Here is a 5,765-nt window from a genome sequence, read left to right as displayed (position 1 = left end):
TATAATAGCAAATGTGTTTAGTGGTTACTATATTAGACAGCGCAGACTTCTCAAGATTATGGACACTGACACAAATTAAGTTCATATCAGCTCTCCTGATATTAGCTAGGTGACCTTGGACTGGTTATCTCATCCATGCCTCAGTTTCCTTATTTCTACTTATCACATAGTGTTGCTATAGGAATTACATTTTTGGGCTTCCCTGGTGGTACAGTGGTTAAGAATCCACCTGCCAGTTCAGGCAACACGGGTTTAAGCCCTGGTCCAGGAAGATCCCACATGCCGCGGAGCAACTAAGCCCGTGTGCCACAGCTACTGAGCCTGTGCTCTAGAGCCCGCAAGCCACAACTACTGAGCCCACGTGCCACAACTACTGAAGCCCGCACGCCTAGAGCCCGTGCTCCGCAACAAGAGAAGCCACTGCAGTGAGAAGCCCGCGCACCGCAATGAAGAGTAGCCCCTGCTCGCCGCAACTAGAGAAAGCCCACACGCAGCAACAAAAACCCAACGCAGCCAACAATAAAAAATAAATTAATTAACTTTTAATAAAGAATTACATTTTTTGAATGTAAGGCTCTTAGGACAGTGCCTGGCCCATCGTAAGTGGTCCATGAGCATTCCAACCATGCTTCTATTAGGGTGTCTCTTCTCCTACTAAGAAAGTGGAGGTGAAGGGTAGAGACAAGCAGTGGTATGCTGGACCAGCTCGAGACAGCCAACCGCATACACTTCTTTCCACCTCTGCATCTATCAGCATCATGTTGATAGCCCGCCATTAGCCACAGTGGGAATATTTACATCATGGTAATCGGTTTAACTCTAGAAGAACACATTAATTTGTAGTGTTGTCAATCTATAAATACGGGGTTTGCTACATAACTGTAGCAGAACAGATACTTAGAAAGACCATTAAGAAATCTTTACTTCAGCTGGGGTGAACTCTGCATTCTGAAACCTCTATCCCGCAGGGCCTCACAAACAAGTCTAAGACTCTGATTACTACCCTTCAGACTAAGCCACTTGTTCACTGCCTCACCAGTGTATTGACAGACATGTGTATTAAAGGCCAGATATAACCACTGCTTGGGAAGATTGCTCAGGGCTTACTTCTCAAGGATGCAGAAGGGAATCTGTATGGAGGCCCTTGGGGAAGAATCTGTTTCTTGTCTTTTCCAGATTCTAAAAGCTTCTTCTAGAATATGCCCACATTCCTTGGTTTGTGGCCCCCAGTCAACAACACACCACTCCTTCTCTGACCCTCCCGCCTTCCTATTTACTGACAAGAATACTTGTGATTCCATTGGGTCCACTGGGATAATCCAGGATAATCTTCCCATCCCAAGGTCTTCACCTTAATCACATCCGCAAAATCCCTTCTGCCATGTGTCACTGGTCTGGGGATGGGGGGTAGCATGTGGACATCTTTGGAGGCCATCATTCTGCCTAACACAGCAGTCTTGTTATCAAGCCCTCAGACCAGTCATGCAGACACAGCAGCAAGCCTCTGAGCAGGAGACTTGGGACTCGCATCCTGATCTCCAGGTACCAGGAGAATGAACCTTCCTTCCCATCCATCACATTGACAGCCATGTCCAACTTACCTTCTTTCCCTTCCTCATTCACCCAGCTTGAACCTATGATGGTGCAGCATTTCCCGACCCACAATGGTTTGCTGGTAAACATTCAGCAACAAAGTTAAGAAGAACACTGATTGGTAACGTTTGCTGGTTTTTCTCAGTGTAAATATTCTCACCATGGCCAGTGTCAAGCTCCCAAGCTGTATGTTGAGTCAGGAGCTGGTCCTAGCTGCCTCCAGTACCCCATGCGACCCACGCCAGGCAGTAGGCCCCTTGCTGGGGCCCTTCTGAACTGGAGAAGGAGTCCCTGCCCTTCTCTGGGAATAAAAGCTCTTGGTTTGTGATCCTAGAGATGCTGGTAGTCAGACTCACTGCTGCCTGGAAAGTTCTGGGAGAACATAGCTGGCATCGAGGGAGAAAAAGGAGTTGACAAGGAGAGAGAGAAGTATTGATGACGTTCTTGTAAGGCTTTGGGTCCACTCCTGCTTGACAGTTACATGAGTCAGTGAACTACCCCGTCCCACCTTTAATTTTGGCCTAAGCCATTTTAATGTGGGTTTCTTTTCCTTTTTAAAATTTTAATTAATTAATTTATTGGCTGCCTTGGGTCTTCACTGCTGCGCGCAGGCTTTCTCTACTTGTGGCGAGAGGGGGCTACTCTTCGTTGCGGTGCGCGGGCTTCTCGTTGCGGTGGCTTCTCTTGTTGCGGAGCTCGGCCTCTAGGTGCGCGGGCTTCAGTAGTTGTGGCACGTGGGCTCAGTAGTTGTGGCACACGGGCTTAGCTGCTCCGCAGCATGTGGGAATCTTTCCGGACCAGGGCTCAAACCTGTGTCCCCTGCCTTAGCAGGCGGATTCTTAACCACTGCGCCACCAGGGAAGTCCTAAGGCGGTTCTTTTGATTCGCAGCTAAAGGAATTCCCATTGCACTAGTTCCCTACGTTCCTCCCCCACCCTTCTCTGCCCGGCTCTGCGCCCAGGAGGGCTGACTTCTGCTTTCTTGTTCAGCCAGTGGGAGGCACTGGCAGGAGATGGGATGGTAGAAGGAGAGAGAGGTGGGTGTTATTCCCCACCACGTTCCCTCTTCCCTGCCCCCTCCCTGCCTAACCAGCGCCTGTTGGGTGGTTCTCGAAGGGTCCCAGCTCTCACTGAGCTCCAGTAATACTGTCCTCCAGGTTGCCGCTTCAGGCCCATGGGTGGTAATGGTTTTCTGTGGTTGCGGGTCCCTGGGTGCCTCACCTACCCCGTAGGCTCCCCTTATTCAAACCACACCTTTGTATATGGTGCTTTCATTAGATTCTCATCAACAGAACCCTTTTGAATGAGGCTTATTTCATGCTGATACACATCCCTGACATGTATCTTTCTTTTTTAAAAAAATTCAAGTATAGTCAATGTACAATATTATATAAGTACAGGTGTACAATATAGGGATTCACTATATAGGGAGTAATTTTTAAAAGTTATACTCCATTTATAGTAATTGCAAAATACTGACTGTATTCTCCGTGTCGTGCAGTATATCCTAGTAGCTTATTTTATACATAATAGTTTGTACCTTTTACTTCCCCACTCCTGTATTGTTCCTCCCCTCTGCCTCGTCCCCACTGGTAATCACCAGTTTGCTCTCTCTGTGAGTCTGCTTCTTTTTTGTTACATTCACTAGCTTGTTGTGTTTTGTAGATATAGAAGTGAGTTTGCTCTCTCTGTGAGTCTGCTTCTTTTTTGTTACATTCACTAGCTTGTTGTGTTTTGTAGATTCCACATAGAAGTGATGTCATACAGTATTTCCCTGACATATATCTTTCCAATTTACTTCTCACACCTAGTCACTAGATTCCATTGACTCTAATTCCTAAATGTTCGTGAACCTTTCCACTCTGCTCTATCCTCACAGGCACTGCCTTGGTTCAGGTCCCCATCATCTCTTGCCTGGATCTTCGCCGCTGCCTCTTCATGGTCTGTCTGTATTCAGCCATGGCCCTCTCTTTGATACTCGACACCATGGCCAGAATAATTTTTCTACAGTGCATTTAGTATCATGTTCCTCTTGCAGCTGAAAACCCTTCAATGATTCCCTATGGTCTCCAGGGTCAAGTCTAAACTCCTTACCAGAATATTCATGACAAAGACTCTGTGTCCTTCTCAGCCTCATCTCTTGCCAAGCCTCCATTTATACCACACCTCCCTGCCAAGCAAACACACTCAGATGCTTTGAGAGTCGGCTGAAACGTCACTTCCACTGAGACATTTTCTGAGGCAGACAGGCTCTGGTGATTGTACACATCAGCATCACGGCACGGATCATACTGTCGCCATGTGGATTATGGGTTGGTCTCCCTGATAGATATCAAGTCTCCCAGGAATTACTGTCTCCTCAGAGCTTAGCATTGCCCAGTCCTGATCTGGCTGAATGAGTCTAGGTTGTGGAGAAGATACATGTAATTCCACATCTCTGTGTTTTACTGGTAAGAAATACTAGAAAATCATAGGATGCCTCCTGTGTCTTAAGAGTCAAAGAACCTCAGTTGCACCATTTATCAGCTGGGTGGTCCTAAGCAAACCTTGTTTCCTCTCTGTGCTTCATCTGCTCACAGAGGTTAATTTCTCTGGACAGTAACAGCTTCTGCTACTAAAAGTCTAAATGTCAAACCCAACCGCAGTTCCCTAGGAATCCAAGTGGCAATGATGACATGTTTTATTTGCATGGTACTGGCATCATTTCATGGGATCCTTACAAAAACTATGAGAGAAGGTGTTGTATTGCCCATTTTACAGATGAGAAAACTAAGGTCCAAAATCATGGATTAGTTAACTAGAACCATGCCTTCAAGCCCACTATTTTTACTCAAAATCATCTGCTTTTTAAAAAGTCATTGCTCATTTAAAAAATGTAGTTCCACAAAATTAGTTCCTTGTAAAAGATTCAAACAATATAAATAATGCAAAAAGCTCTCTTGACCTCCCACCCAATTCCTGTTCCTGCCACAGAAGTCATGGCTATTATCTGGTGTTCCAGGCATCCATGGTCATAGACATACCTGTATATCTATATAAATAGATAATTTTGTTTTGTATTTTAATAAAATTTACATGATATTGTACTGTTGATATTGTTCTGAGACTTACTTTTTTTTTTTTTTTTAATGCTTGTTCTTAGAGATAGTCCTATAACAGTATATATAGATCTACTCGTCCATTTAATCTACCAAAGGTTATTTCAGAGTGCGGCCATAGCACAGTTTATCTAATCCTTTTTTTACTGATGGACATTTGTTTCTAGTTTTTGGCTGTTGCATTTTTTATATGCTTCTTTGTGCATCTGTTTAAACACAACTCCAGGGCCATGTACAACAGTGGCGTTGCTAGGTGCTAGGAAATTCACATTGAAAATATTAACGGATGCTGCTAAGTGGTGCTCCAAATGGGCTGTACCAGTTTACATCTCCACCAACTGATGGGAGAGCCATTCATCACATCCTTGCAAACACTGCATGTGGTCAATCTTTTTACGTTTTACTAGTTTGATTTATAAAATGATATCTCATCTTACAACCCTCCTCTGTGATTAACGGTGAGACTAAGCATATTTCCTATTGTGAATTCCCTGTATATGTCCTCAACCCACTTTTCCATTGACTTGTTGGTCTTATTGATTTGGGGGAGGTTTTTATATTCTGTCTATTAACCTCTGTTATGTAAGCCACAGATATATTCTCCCACGTTATTGCTTCTTTTTGGAAACTGTGTTTACAGTGTCTTTCTTTCATATCAAATTTAAAATTTGTAAGGTGGTAAAATGAATTAATCTTTCCCTTCATGGATGTTGCACCTTGTTTAGGATGGTCTTCTATACTTCAAGTTATTTATCTATCATCATATCTATTTCTAATATTTCATATTTATTCATTTAGCTCTTTAGTTCATCTGGAATTTATTTTGTGAATGGCATATTGTAGTCTCCTATTAGTTGTATTCTCCCCTGTATCTTCCAACTCTGAGCTCTCACTGAAGCCCTGAAGCACTTTCCTTAAGTCTGCCCTAGTTCCTGAAATAATTGTCTCCGATTTTTTCCCCCTAAGATCCTGCTCCATATGGAAGGAGGGCTAACATATAGGGAAAACTATAGAGCAAGGGAGGAAGGACTTCATCCAATAGACTGGTGCAGATAAAAAGCCAGAGAGAGGGAAA

Source organism: Lipotes vexillifer, unplaced genomic scaffold (genome assembly GCF_000442215.2).
Source record: "Lipotes vexillifer unplaced genomic scaffold, Lipotes_vexillifer_v1.1 scaffold1158, whole genome shotgun sequence".
Taxonomy (NCBI): domain Eukaryota; kingdom Metazoa; phylum Chordata; class Mammalia; order Artiodactyla; family Lipotidae; genus Lipotes; species Lipotes vexillifer.
The sequence above is the reverse complement of the archived record's forward strand: the minus strand, read 5'-3'. Positions refer to the sequence as shown.